The following is a 16,462-nucleotide window of genomic DNA, read 5'->3' as shown; positions in this document are numbered from 1 at the left end:
TATGTAGATATGTACACAGTATTGCATAATTAGTATTTTATCAGTTTCAGTTATACATGTGTTCTCATTTAGTCATATTCATGTTACTCAATCAGTTATTTGTTCATGCTCATGAACCCATGCACATCAGCCTACCTCACATAGCACACCAGTGCATTTAAAGTACTGATGCATATCTTTCTTTTGTGCTATGATATTTTATACCATAGGTTCAGACTTAAAGGCTCCTAACCGTACTTAGCAATTCAAAGTAGCAGCATCAGACTTAGTGGTGAGTTCTCATAGTTCTAGGACAAAGTTATTATATCATTTTATCATTTCAGTATTCCAGTATGTAGTAGTCGGAGTTAGTTGGGAGCTTTTCCTATCAACTCTATATTCAGAAAGTTAGAGGCTTTCAGAATAGAGTAATTCAGAGAGATGTTTCAGTCTTCTATTTTCAGTATTTAGTATTTATTTTAGCACATGAGCATTCAGGGTACATACTTGAGGCGTTATAATTATGTTCAAGTATTCTAGAGTGTCTATGAAGTCATGTCTTGTAGAGTCTTACAGAACGGTAACGAGATATCTGTACTTTTCTTTCGGAGGCAATAGCGTTTTTAGAAAATATTTCCCTTGTTTCATGTCTCAGATCATGCAGTAGAAAGGTTCTTTAAGAAACTTATATAGATTCTCATCATGCTTGATTAATGTCAAATCTACCATATTTTCAAATAACAAATAAAAGTTAAAGCTTAAATTCCTATAGATAGAGATTTCTCAAAGAGTCCCCACAGATAATTATGTGATTACATGTTGGCTCAAAAAGTATCCCAATGGTGCCTTTATTTTCTAAAGTATGAAGTATTTCATTCATTTTCATGAAAATCCTGCACTAACCTAAATCAGATATTCTTTTAGATCCCTTATAAGAATCCTATGAGAAAATATGATCTAGAGCTAGAAACATGAACCCAAAAGTTTAGCAGTAGTAAAGTGGAGATAGTGTTTATCTCGATTTAGTAGATTTTTTATCCATGGGCCTAGGTTTATAAAAGATGAACCAGTAGGCTTGAAATAGAGCATTCAAGAATTTAAGTTTATTGATTTAAAATTTATTAATATGATGTGTGTATCATTAGAGGTTTTCCCAAGGTGATAGGGATTGTAGTATTTAGAAGTTTTTATAGTGTGTGATCTTTGATAGTACCCTTGAGCTGTTAAGTGTGAATGAGGCTATATAGTATATGATGTTCTTACAAGCTAAGTTATAGGTTATATGTTGTTAATAATGGGTTTGTTGGTGTAATGGTAATTCTCATAGTTTAGGGAAAATACAAGCTTAGAGGTGTGATATTATTAGGCTATGAAAGAAGTTAGTATAGCTCATTATACATATTAGGAATATCCATGTTAAGATTTAGAATCTAAGTTTTAATCTTTGATGATTGAGCTAATAGAAAGAAGAGTTGAAATTCTAGATGGTGTGAACTCAGGATATGATGATACTCCCAAGGATTCTAAGTTAATTAATGTTTTAGTTGTTATATGATGACTATTGTGGCTATGGAAAGTTAAGATTTGTTTCTCAGAAGAAAGTTCTAGTAGCGAGTTTTACACTTTCAGTGTAGTTTTTTAGGGTGAGCTTAGTATTAAATCCCAGACTCTAGAATAGAGTAATTGCAGTTTGGTTTAGAGATTATTAAATGGGCCTATAGACTTAGAATGATGGAATAAAGCTAGGGGAAATGATAGAACAAGGAACCAAGTCAGGCTCTCAGATTCTAGTAGTGATGCCAGTATATTGTAGAACATTAGTAAGGGTGGAAGATACCTGATCGACTCATATCTTGGTGCAAAGTTTTGTACTTCAATCATCGTGACATCTACTCATGCCTTACATGTTAGCTTCATGATCATAGCTCCTATTTATGTACTTTCTATAGAATCATGTATGCTTCCAGTTCCTAGTATGAGTTGTTCCAGTTTACTCAGAAGTACATATCATATTCCATGAATTTGTGAACTCCAAACTCAGTTCATTCAACTAATGACTCATGTACTTATGCTTTACAATATGTACAGTTCCAGGAACTCATTCTACACTCTTAATGATTAGCAATATTCAGATTATGTCATGTATGTACATAGTTTAGATCTATTTAATAAATCCATGCCATGGATACTCGATTTCTCAGGCCCCAATTAAGTTTCCAAGTTATGTGTAGCATTCTTCTATTATCAGGTCCTCATGTTCTAACCATTCAGTGATCTCTCCTAATGTCAAGATTGTGGTGATGAGCAATTTGTTAGATGGAAGAGAGTAAATATTCTGTATTAGGAAAATATCATTGTATAATTGTTCTATGTAAGGCTATGAATTTGATGGAATATTGAGGTAGATATTTTGATATATGTCATGGTTAGTTGAAATTTTGTGTGTGTCGAATAATGCATGGAAGTTGTTATTGATAGAGGTATTAGAGAATATTGGAAAAATACTTTGGTGGATTATTTTCCTAGAAGTTCAGATGCGGTTATAATTATAGTCTTGAATGTCATGTTGGTATATAAGTGGATGGGTGCATTGTGTGCTAGTGAATTCCTAATAAGAGGTGAATTTAGTTGTTGAAGTGGTATGAAGAATTATTCTAGAGATAAGAGCTATTAAACAAGGATGGGGTATCAAATTCATGGTTCAGACTAGTGTTATGGTGATATGTGTAGCACCTTGTGATTTTTAGTTAGGCTTGAAAATGGTAAGAGTGTGTAGTTCAACCCATACTTTGGTGGGAATGGTTATATGTACCCATGTAAGAATTAAAATTTGTATCAAATATGCATGGTTTTTAAAGGGGAAAGTATAGTTAAGGGAGTATTTAATAAGTGTGGTTAAGATTGAAAGTGGGCTGTTACTTTGTCTAAGGCATAGTAATTCTACCCTAGCCTATGTTTTATAGGCCTATATTCCATGTTACAAAATTCATATTAAGATTCCTTGTTCAGATATCTCACTCAGATATTTCCCGAGAATTCTTTTCTCCCTAATGTTATTAGATCTTCTTTGAAATAGAGTTGGATAAATACTCTAGTTGAGTATAAACGATCAGTATGATTCAGCTCGTATAGCCAGCTATTCAGTTTAGCAATACGACAAGATAAGCTCCAAAAGTTTTCCTTCTTTCCATCTAGTCTTACTATCTGAAGTTACATGAGTATGTCTATTCCATGAGGTAATTAATTCATGTCCGTGGAAGTTATGAATTTAGTTCAGCCCATGCATCATGTCTGCAATTCAGATATTTATGCATGATTTAGTTGATAAGTGGTCAGTGAATGATCTCAGTTTTGCTTGTATTCAATCTCAGATAGTGTAATACCCATTGTATGACCTTAGTCTTATTATCTCATGGTTCTTTCTTACATAATGTACTTGGTGAAGCCATGAATTCCTTTACTCTTGATTTCTATATGTCTTTTTTAGGGACAATTCCTAATGAGACGTTACGTACCCTATTCCATCTTTAGTAACTCTTGAAATTTTATTACATCAATTATCACATCACAGTTGTATAGGTATGATCGTATCATGAACATTTCAAGTAATTCTAAACTCTTAGCATGAATCAGTTTCTTCTCGTTAATAAAGTCAAGTAAGCTCAGAAATCAATTTCATGATAGGAGTTTTAATATTTCAGTCTAGCTACATCCTTCATTTATAGACATGTCATATGAACCTTACTCAAGACTTCTAAAGTTTCAATAATTTCCTACCCATCATTTGAGGATGTATGATTCCATGGCGGAGATAATGTAACACCCTGCATTTTTGAGCTAGAAATCAAATCATAATTCCTATATGGATAAACTCTAATCTCATAATTTGTATTTTAATATATATATATATATATATATATCATGATCATTATCCTAGTGTGAATAGTGCTTATTAGGTGAATAATGTTCATAGAAATAACTTAGAGCAAAGTGGAGCTAAGAGCCTTTGATTCAACTAAATTTTTGCGTTCGATCCTACTAGGGTCAACTTCGAACGTGTATAACTTTTTACTTATATGGAATTTTGAATCTCAAGACAAACCAAATTATAGATAATTGAAATAGTTTTTCAACAATACCAATTTCACCTTAATCTGATACCCGAGAAAAAAGTTATGACCATGCTAAGGCCTTACATCGCATGGCGATCGCAAATAGCCACTAGATAAGGTGTGCTATTGGCATGTGCCCCACAACCTTAGGTATGCTATTGGCATACGCCACCCAGCAAAAATTTCTCCGTTTGGAATTAGTTTAAGGGCATTGAGGTCTTTTCACATCCCTAACTTATTTATAATAACTGTTACATAATTAAAGGAGTCTTAAATCATGATATTTCCACTCCCGTAACCCTAAACAATAGTAGATGACGTTAAATCCCTTCTCTTCTTCCCAAGAACCAAATCCAAGTTTCACCTCTTAAGAATCCAAGGATTCAAACTCAAATTTCAAGTTTTCCTTCAATAATTCATATAATTGAGGTATGTGATATTTTAAACAAGGTTAATCTTTCATCCTTGTGCCCAAAAATATGATCTCAAGTTAAATTTACATGTTTTAAGTTGCGGTTTATTCACAAATCCTTATGTGTTGAAAGGATAGCATTATAATGTGATTTAAAGGACTAAAGAGCATAAGAGTTGTACTTATTCATGTTTTAAACTACAAGTTTAATGTTTTGTCTTGAATTTCATTATTTTTATGAGAAAATTTTATTCTCCTAAGTTTAATATGTCCCCATGCTTAAATCCATAGATTATACTTCTGTATTGAAATGTCTTATGTTTTGGGGTCTTTAAACTATGATTTTATACCACTATTTCAATTATTATTATTGAATTTTGTAATTATTCAGTGCTGGCGGGTTATGAACACCTAATACCTTTATGTTTTACATATTTCCATTTTCAAGTTAAAATTCAGTTAGACCATGTTTTTTTAATTATATTCAAACTACCATATTCATGTTGAGCACTTACTCGTAAAGTATCACATTATGTTTAGACCCATAATAATGCTAATGTCATGTAGTTGGGAGTAGGATTTAACACTGAAGGAATGTAGGGATGGTGGATCCTCCTTAGGTTTAGGCAGAGTCATTAGTAGCAGTCCCTAAATTCTAGAACTATGTAGCTAGCATATGATATGAGGGTTCACCCGTCAGTTTAGGCTTGACTTTCTCTCAAGGTCACCTATCTATTTAGGCTTGACACCCTGGTCCTTCGGGACAACAGATTAGTGTATCCACATATCTATGTGTTAGTACCAGTGGCAAGGTCCTGACACCCTTCGAACTGGGGTTATAGGTTGGACCCCAATTTGTTCAGATTGGTCCATGTTAGTTACATGATAGCTCCCATAATTTCAATTTATCTCAGTTCAGGTTTTTTTGATTAAGTAATCAGATTTCAGTAAAATATTCAGATAGTATTACAAATTATTCATGTTATTAAGATCATGTCAGTACATGCTATAGTTTGTCTTGCATTCTCAGTTTAACATATTCATGTTTTTCTTATTTAGCATCCATACATGATCCTCAGATCAGTTTTACAACATGTTAAGATTTACATAAGATTTACATACAATGCTGTCCGCAGGATGCGAAGGGGTAGGGCGACGGGGCCGGATGAGATACCGATGGAGTTTTGGAAGTTCGTTGGAGAGGCTGGTGTAAGGTGGTTGACTGGATTGTTTAATGAAATTTTTAGGACGGCAAAGATGCCCGAGGCGTGGAGGTGGAGTACCATGATCCCTCTCTATAAGAATAAGGGGGACATTCAGAGTTGCGATAACTATAGGGGGATTAAGTTATTGAGTCACTCGATGAAGATCTGGGAGAGAGTGGTCGAGGTGAGGCTGAGACAAATAGTGTCTATTTCGGAGAACCAGTTCGGATTTATGCCCGGCCGCTCGACGACGGAGGCAATCCACCTGGTACGGAGGTTGGTGGAGCAGTATAGGGAGAGGAAGAAGGATCTGCACATGGTGTTTATCGACCTGGAGAAGGCTTATGACAAAGTCCCCAGGGAGGTGCTTTGGAGGTGAGTGGGGTACCGCTGGCATATATCAGAGTAATTAAGGATATGTATGATAGAGCGAAAACCCAGGTGAGGACGGCGGGAGGAGACTCGGAGCATTTCACTGTCCTGACAGGATTGCATCAGGGATCTACTCTTAGTCCCTTTTTGTTTGCGTTGGTGATGGATGTGTTGACGCGGCGTATTCAAGGGGAGGTGCCGTGGTGTATGCTTTTTGCAGACGATGTAGTTCTGATAGATGAGACCCGAGGGGGTGTGATTGACAAATTAAAGGTGTGGAGGCAAACTCTTGAGTCTAAAGGGTTCAGGGTGAGCAGAAGCAAGACAGAGTATGTGGAATGCAAGTTTGATGACGTGAGGCAGGAGAATGAGGTAGTAGTGAAGCTGGAAGCTCAGGAGGTATGTAAGAGGGACAAGTTCAAGTATCTTGGGTCCGTGATCCAGAGTAACGGTGAGATTGACGAGGATGTCTCGCACCGTATTGGGGCAGGATGGATGAAGTGGAAACTCGCGTCGGGGGTGCTGTGTGATAAGAAGGTGCTGCCCAAGCTTAAAGGCAAGTTATACAGGGTGGTAGTCCGTCCGGCCTTGTTGTATGGAGCGGAGTGTTGGCCAGTTAAGAACTCCCACATTCAAAAAATAAAGGTGGCAGAAATGCGGATGTTGCGCTGGATGTGTGGACTGACTAGAGGGGATAGAGTTCGGAATGAGACTATCCGGGAGAAGGTTGGTGTGACTTCAGTGGAGTGCAAGATGCGGAAAGCACGATTGAGATGGTTCGGACACGTGAAGAGGAGGAGCATGGATGCCCCGATCCGTAGGTGTGAGAGGCTAGCGTTGGATGGTTTTAGGCGGGGTAGGGGTAGGCCAAAGAAGTACTGGGGTGAGGTGGTTAGGCGGGACATGGAACAGTTACAGCTCACCAAGGACATGACCCTAGATAGGAAGGTCTGGAGGACGCGAATTACGGCAGAGGATTAGGGCCAGTTCGGGTCGCTAGTGTAGGGAATTACTTGGTGGGGGTTTTATTCTTGTCATGATTCCGTGTTCCGTGTTCCATGTTGTATTATGAATCTGTGTGCTTTCCCCTGCTTTCCTCTGCTTTATATTACTTATGGGTTCCGTATTTATGTTATGTAATCTGCTTCTGTGCTGCACTATGTGTTTGTGTGGTATCTCGTGCCTTGAGCCGAGGGTCTATCGGAAACAACCTTTCTACTTCATCAGAGGTAGAGGTATGGACTGCGTACATCTTACCCCCCCCCCCAGACCCCACTAGGTGGGAATACACTGGGTTTGTTGTTGTTGTTGTATTTATGTTTTACCGCTTCCCAGCTTCAGTTCTACTTATTCTAAAAAAAAGGAAAGATTTATCAAATTAATTGTAGTGATTCACTAGCTTATCATATTATGTTTGTTACTCATGTTTTAATATACTTCATCTTTCAGTTAATTTTAGTCCCTTGGTGAGTCTACTTTCACTTAGCATGCATGTTTTAAGATTTTGTATCTATTCAGTTTTACTTATTGCATTAATCACCACTTACTCAGTACATTGAAAAGTATATGTACTTATCCACATATATGTCTATGTGCTACAATGTCTCATAATATAGGTACCAATTGTAGACCACACATTATAATCAGACAGTTTACAGCTTTTAGCCAGCAGGTGATGAGTTCTATTATTTTAGGGACTCCAGTCAGCTATAGTTCATGTAATATATTGTTATTATTCATATGTATTAATTAGTGGAAGTTAGAGGCATGTCCCAGCTATAAATAGTCAGTATAGCAGAGGCTTCATAGATAGTCAGTCATAGTCATGATATGTAATTCAAATTCTTTCATCAAATTTATCATGTTGTAAACTTGCATTCATTCTTATTTCCTTATTATTATGTTTCCGCTTAGTAAATTTAGTTTTATACAATTTAAATATATAGCTCAAGCAGTATGCCAGTTTATGGGTTAGCTTAGGATTATTTATGGTTCCAACACAGTGTTACAACTAGGGGGTAGTCTTAGGTAGTGACAACATATCCCTGTACCTTAAATTATACTTAAATCTATTTTTTATGTGTTCATAATTCATCCAACTCAGGATATGTGTTTAGTGTTTAGTTTGGCTATCAAGGGTTGTCTTCGGTCCTTGTTGGATTTAGGATGCCCATTACGACAAAGCCCTAGTTTGGGTTATGTCACAAATGGATGGACAAACATATAGGATAATTCAACCATTGTAGGATGTGCAAAGGTTTTGTATGATTGACATTGGTTGTAGTTGAGTAACCACTTGCCTCTCACCCAGTTCTCTTACAATAACATTTATCACTCCAATATTCAGATGGCTCTTTTTGATGTATTGTATGATAGGATATGTTGTTCTCCTATCGAGTGGTTTAAAGTTTTTAAGACTAGGTTATTTGGTTCATCAAGCCATGGAGAAGGTAAAGGTGATTAAGGATAGGCTTAAGACTGCCAAAGGTTGCCAAAAGTCTTATGAGGATATGAGGAGAAGGGAGTTGGAGTTCAATAAAAGGAGTGAAATGGTTTGGGAAGAAGGGGAAACTCAATCAGTGTTATGTTATCCCTTACTAAATTTTGAGGAAAGTGGGCAATGTTGCTTATAAATTGAAGTTGCCTTTGAGTATGGGTTCCATTCATGATGTGTTTTATATTTTGATGTTGAAAAAGTGTGTGGGTGATCCTTCCTTAGTTGTTCCTATCGAGAGTGTTGATATTTTTTATTTTTTATCTTATAAGGAAGTCCCGGTGGAAATCTTTGACAGGAAACTCCATCGATTAAGGACTAAGGATGTGGCTTCGGTGAAGTTTCTATAGAGAAATCATAAGGTTGAAGAAGTTACTTGGGAAGTTGAACAGGACATGAAGTCCAAATATCCATTATTATTCCATGCATTGGATAATCGTGCCTAAGATATGTTTTTCCCTTACCATCTTTGTTTTCTTTGTTAAAGGAAATTATGGTTAGGTTTTGTCTTAACATCGTGCTAAAGTATGCCTTGACTTATCGTTCAGGGATAAATGATCTTGGGAGGGGGAATATAAAACCCCAGATTTTTGCCTCTAAAAATCCCTGAGTTTTAAGCTCACTCCCACACTACGACTCACCTTACAAGTCATAAGGTAACCATATGGGTCGTATGACCCTAGTCATAGGGTGACTAGTGTGTTACCCAAATTTTATAATCTGGGATCGCTTAAGACCATACAAGTCGTTATGAGATGTTATGAGTCATAATGTGTGACTTGTAGTCTCACTAGTATAGTGGTTCCTTCTTCTCTAAAATTTATGTTTTGAACACAAAATTATTTTTGTATAATTTTGTTTCGTCAACTCACTTGTGTAATTGGCTTTGAGTCACTTATTACAACTCGTAGGGTCAATGCTGGGGATACCTTGGGACACTTTCCTGACTACGAGTCTAGGGAACAACTTGTAGTCAGTCTTCATGATTCATGTCATGCCCGTAATGACTGGGCAGTAAATTTTTATTGTATTACTAAGGGTACTTTGGTTATTTACCTTATTCTCCAATAGAGACCTACAACCTAACATACCCTAGGAGGACCCATAACTCCCCATTACTCATATCACCATACTTCTCTTTTCTCTCTAATTCCCATTAAAAGAGAAAGCTAGGGTTTTAAGAGTTGGTAATCTAGGGTCTCAAATATGGTTTCTTCTTCAAATTTCATTGCGATTAAGGCATGTTACTCTTCTCTTAAACTTCTTTCACTTAAATAATTTGTTTTAAATAATTATTTGTGTGGAGCAAAATGTGGGTTTTGACATAGGTTGCGGGTTTTTGAATAAATGTTTCTTTAATTGTGTTCCAATGATATGATGTGCATTGTGTATGCTTTATCAATGGTTTTTAAACTAAAAGGGTGCATGGGTATGGAAATTAGAATAGGGGATGAGGTATTCCTCTAAATTAATGTTTTGGACTTGGAATTGGTTTTGGATAATTGTGTTCCCTCAACCCTCCTGAGTAATTGGCTATGAACAAGGGATTTTTCACATTTTTGGCCTTATTCACCTATAATATTGCATTTCATAAATGGTTAAATAGATAACTATGGATTTTTAAGGCCTTGTTGGCCATGTTTGAATTGAAAATTAGGAGCTCAAGGGTTGAGACATTCCACGAGGTTTAATTTATAACAAAAGGGGGTCGAGACATTCCCCTAAATTAATGGAATTATAGTGGCATAACTATGAGCTAGCAAGAGTAACGGTATGATGATACCTGTGGTGTGCATTAATATATAGTTCCTTGGTTTAGTGTATGAGTTATGTGAAACTTGTTTTAATTGGGCTTAACGGGGGTTATGTTGCTAAGTCGTGAAAGATGAGGTCCCGATAGAATAATACTGGAAAACTAACATTTTTGAATGCGAGGATTGGTCTTGATAACTGTGTGTATGGATCATACTATTGATATATTTGTATTCTGGATTGACGTGGGGTCGGTGAAATTCCCTGGTCTTCCTTAGATATATTTGGTTTACATTTTTAACACACACTAGGTCCTTTAAGTAGGGGGAAATGAACCCATATTTCTCGGGGCTGCCTTTTATGATAGTTCAGCTACATAGTCCAGGATAATGTTTCACTTCATGCCAAGCCTTGTTCCCTATTCTAGTATGTTATATATATGCATATACACAATGTGCATATAGCTTTTATTTTGGTTTTGAATTGGCATTATTTTACCTCTTTCCCCGAGTAACATGCTTGTACTTAATCTACTAACTATCTATGGACACTATATCCCCATGCGATGCACGGAATGGAGGTACTTTTGCTTTTTGTAGAAATGTTAGGTGATCCTTGGGATCTGTTCATGAGTCAGCTTGAAGTGGTGAGCCTCCTTCTACATAAAGATCTGTTACTTTATGGTTTAGTTTACGTAATAGACTGTTTGGTTGTTTTCCCTTTTTGGCTTTAACCAAGAGCATGTCCAGACTTAGGAAGATATTGGTTTTGTTAGAGGCTTTGTGAATTACTATGGATTGTGGTATTATTGTTGACATTCTTAGATTCTGTTGAGCTATTGATTATCTATCTTGGTATATTTATGGAATTCCTCTGCTTGTTTAGATATTTTGTTCTATTGACTAGGTGAAGTGAAACACCAAAAATTATGGCCTTGAAAATATTTTTCGTTTTGAGCATGATTGACTAAGGTACGATTTGACAAGGCATTCGCATCATTGGTCATAACTTGTACCCCCTTGACCTTCCCTTTCATACCTTGATCCGTCTATGAGGGTATCATACTATTTCATATACGACATGACCTCTCCTTGGTTGTAACCAATGCATACGATCCATATACTACTCAACTACATAGAGGGGAGCCTCAAACCAAGTGCACTATTTTTGTCACGAGTGAACCTTAAGAGTGAGGCATGAGGCATACCATTTGAATAAGGCTCAAGGCTTCCCACACGTAAACACAATAGTATGGTTGAACTAGTATAATCCTAGGGTATGATTTTGGGTACCACACATTCCCTAGGGTACGATTGCTAAGGGAGTCATATAGGGGAGTCATATTCGTGGACGGGGTCATATTTCAGCTTTTAACTAAGGGCCTTTTGGTCATTTACTTTGCAAATAACCCTAATATCTCTCACTATGTAAGGTACTTTAGCCTTCTAAGCCCTTATTTTACAATATCCAAGAAGTCCAAAACACTCTACAAGCTTCTTGAAGCTAGATTGGATACTAGGGTTCGAAAAAAGCTCATCTAGTGGGAAGAAGGATCCAAGATTGTTGGTGTGTTATCTTTTTTAAGGAATGTATCTCTTCCCATCTTTAAATATCTCTAAACCCATGTATTTTACTCTTTGATTAGTAAGTATACATAGTGGTTTTTAAATTAAATGAAATGGGTTTTCTTGCCAAATGATGTATGATAGTAAATTTAGCTTAGATTTATGTTTATATGTGATATTGATGATGAATTACATTTTTTTACGGTTGTTGTATGTGGTTTAACATGAGGGGGTTGATTAACCCTTATTATAATAACTTTTACCACGAAAATGGCCATGCTAAAGATATGCACATAAGGTGTTTATGAAAATATCTAAGTGTATTTAGTCACATGTTGCTGATGTTTTGAACTAGGGCAATCACCCAACAAGAAAAAATGATTGACAAATGATATTGTAAAGTTATTGTGATCCATGTATTGTATGATTGATGTCATTTTTTGATTAATGAGTAATAAGGGGTTGAAGCCCCTAAACATGAAAATAAACTTGATGTGTGTGTTGAGCCTAAATATGATGAGAATGTGGTGAAAGCTTGCTAATGATATATGTATAATTATGTCAGTCTTTATGATGGTAAAAGTACTTAATGATGAGTTGTACTAAAGCATTTAGTCTATTGAAGTGATTAGTGGTTAAATGGTGTTGTGGAGGTTAAAGTGTGTCTATGGAATCGGTTTAGTGAATGTGAATGAGTCATGATAATGACAAGATGAATGCGAATACTTATAGATGGTTGGTAAAGACCTTGTTGGCGAGGTATTGAGTCACAATGATTGTAAATGCTTGGTAAATGGGTTACAAGAACCTTGTTAATCATGTAATGGATTAGCTTATTGCTTTAAATGGGGTGATGGCCCTATAAGTATGAATGGTTGATAATTGGTAATATGCTGATGATTCTTCCATGTAATTTGTTAAACTATGTCCATATTGGTTTGATGGATAATAAGAGAGGTTCGATTCCCTATGCTTGAACTAAAAATTGAGTGCAGAACCAAAGAGTGACACAGAAATGTTAATGAAGAATGAAGGAGTTAGTAAGGGTCTTGATTACCGCTGATTAAATTAAATGATGATTAGAATGAAGGAATTGGGTTAATAAGCTGTTTCATCGATAAATATTTCCATGAAGACCTTATGGTCCCGTGTGGGTCTTGATGAAAATGAATTGAATTGTATGATGAAATGTGTTAAGGCATCGGCCTATCAATATGGGTTACAAATAAAGGCTATCATGAGGACCATATGGTCATGTATCATGTTGAATTTGCCAAATGATCAAAGGCCATTATATGTGATTTTAAATTATAAGAGCGTAAATTAATAAACTAATTTGTCAAGAGTTTAAATAGCGACTAATAACGATGGGCAATTTGAGTTTCTCTCTCAATGGTATGACTAGTGATTTCAGTTCCTAATCCCATGAAATGATAGGTGATTCGAGTTCTTCATATAATAACACAGCTAGTGATTCAAATTCCTAGTTCGATGATATGACTAGCGATTCGAGTTCCTATTTGAAAATATCTCTTGAGGTTAGAATATCTTGTCAAATGAAAAGGCTACTGATTTGAGTTCCTATACTGTTGAAATGACTTGTGATTTGAGTTCCTAGTAGAATGAAATAATATGGCTAGTGATTCGAGCTCTTAGACCGGTAAAATGACTAGTGATTCTAGTTCCTAGACCGATGGAATGACTAATGATTCAAGTTCTTAGTCCAATGAAATAGAAATAAGATTGGTCAAATAGGCTAACATTGTTGAAAGTTCTTCACTCCATATCTCATGAATGACTGATTTGAGAATACATGCTATGTCGTTCATCCCTTATGTCATAATATGGTCATGTCATTTATGTGTATGTGTATGAGTGTGTGTTTAAGAATGTGATTAAAAGTTCTATGACTAATAAGAACGGTTTGAGCCTAAGTGTGAAAAATCGGAGTCCTCCACTTATTGCATCATAATTGAAGGGGTTGAGAATGTGGTTAAGTATGGATATCTTGTTTGCATGTGATATATATAAGGGTAAATGTGTGAATGTGATTAAATATGATATATCGACATGTTTTTGAATGATGATATTATTTTATCCTTATTCTTTAGTTACATGATAGTTCTCCAACCGCTAACCATCTCCGAACGCTATGTCCCCATGCGACATATAGAATGGAGCATCTTTTTCTTCTTCTACATAGTGAATAGGTGTTCAAATAGTATGGCGATTGACCTTAAAGTGGTGATATTTTATACTCCGAAAGATCTAACTTCATAGTTATGTTACTCCATATTATAGACTTGTATAGATTTGATACTTGGCTATAGTTTTGGGCTTGTTCTAACATATTATTGACTTTTATTTGTTATAGGATTTGTGGATTACTATGGACTTGGGTATTTTGGTTATTTTGTGGACATTAATCAAATGATAGTTATTGTCTAAGTATTGACTATTAGCGTTATATATTTTCTATCTTATTATAAGGTCGGGATTCATCCGACCCTTGTGGTTGCTGTGATGATTATTAGATTGAGTTAATGGGGAAACCTCTGATTTATGTGGGATTGATGTGCCCTTATGATATGTCCCATTTTTGGGGCATGTTATCTTGGATCAAAGCCTAAGTTCTTGGTCAGTTAGGAGTCCATAAAGCCGTGTCAAGAAGAGTCTCTTTTATGGGTATCTAGCGGCCACACTTATAAAAGAGAGGCTATGAGGCATTTAGGAATATTTCCCTTTCTTTTGTTCCAATCTCAGGCTGTATAGAGTCTAATGTATTAGATTCCTCTCGGTTTTGATTGATCATCTTTCAGATCAGTTATAAAGAAAATCTGACATTCAAGCAAGCTCTTCTGTCCCAATTGGGGGCAATATTCACAAGGGTCATATAACTTCTGGGGTTCAAACTCAGTCAAGGGTCATAACATATGACTACCATCATGTGGTTCCACTTGTTCCCACTAGCCCCTCTATTAGGGATGACATTTCTCCATAGTCTCCTCAAAATGTAGGGCTGTATCTCTCCCTTACTCAGTTGGCTCAAGTTGGTTGAAAGTGGTCTAGTAGGAAGTATTAAATGGATCCTATCCCTCATTCCACTACTAGTTCACCCTATCTGGACCCGTTGGGAGGCAAGCTTCTTTAGATTAGTGATGCTTATAGGGCATAGGGTCCACAACATTAGGTTAGTAGGGCGCAATCGGCATTTATCTACCCTCTTTGTCAGTTTTGCGGTCGATCATACTATGGTTGTTATGAGAAAGGAAAGAATAAAATTTTTAAGTGTGGCTAATTGGTCACATATAATGTGAATATCGTATAGTGGCTGCCGCTAGGACAAGGAAAAGGATGTCGGTTACCACTTCTCTAGCTCTGAAACCTAGGGTTGCCGCTTCTAGCTTCAACATTCATTAGTACCATCTTAATGCTCTTACGATCCCTCAGGAGCCCGATGCATCTTCTAATTCTAGTGCAGGTATGTTGGAACTTTACTCTTGTGATATGTATTGTTTTCTTGACCAAGGGTCTACTCTTTCTTTTGTGACCCCAAATGTGACTGTACACCTTGGTGTTCCTCCTGAGAACCTTTCAGTCCTTTTTCTTTTTATACCCCAATAGGAGACTTTATGGTCATTAAAAGGGGTCTATAATGGGTATGTGGCATCTTTTTGTGGTTCCCATACTCTTGTGAGCTTCTTAGAGTTTAATGAGATTGACTGCGATATCATTCTAGGGATGGATTGGTTGACTCTTTCTATGCTTCCTTAGATTGTAGGACTCATCGGTTCATACTTAAATTCCCTAATGAGCTGGTTATTCTATGGGATGGTGGTTCCTTAGTGCCTAAAAACAGGTTCATTTTGTATCTAAAGGACCAAAAGTTGATTTTAAGAGGGTGTTGGTATCATTTGGTCCGAGTTAATAATTCTAACTCAGAAAGGCCTCCTCTAGATTCCGTGGTCAATGAGTTTCTTGACATGTCCTTTGGGTTGACCAATGCCCCAGTGGCATTCATGGACTTGATGCATAGGGTCTTCCATCCGTCTTTGGACATATTAATTGTTATCTTCATGGATGACATCTTAGTCTAACCTAAGAGTGAGAAGGATCATGTAGATTACGTCCGTGTTGTGCTGCAACTTTAAAGGGTCATTGTTTGTATGCTAAGTCCCTCAAGAGTGAGATTTGGTGAAAGTCATAGGTCTTTTGGTATGTTATCTATCCTAGTGAAGGTATCATAGTAGATCCTCAATGGGTATGTGGGGCTGTGTCTTTTGGTGTTTGGTTCTACGGACTCCTTCTTTGGTATGTTGTGTCGGGATGGGTCTCATTTATGACCTATTTGGGTGCTATAAAGTACTCAGTACCTATGATGGCATGTATCTTCTGATGGTCTTGCCTTGAGTGGCATGAGTGGTTCATCTACTTTAGTTCCTCCATGACCCTTTTTGTGTTCATTTGTGGCTTAAAAAGAGTAGTGATGTTTTGAAATAGGGAATGTAGGAGCCCCTAATCTGGGGGGCGGGGTTCTATAGTGCCTTTATAGTCATTGTATAGTAGGAGAA

The sequence above is a fragment of the Capsicum annuum genome, chromosome 6 (genome assembly GCF_002878395.1).
Source record: "Capsicum annuum cultivar UCD-10X-F1 chromosome 6, UCD10Xv1.1, whole genome shotgun sequence".
NCBI classification, from domain to species: domain Eukaryota; kingdom Viridiplantae; phylum Streptophyta; class Magnoliopsida; order Solanales; family Solanaceae; genus Capsicum; species Capsicum annuum.
This window is presented reverse-complemented; position numbering follows the sequence as displayed.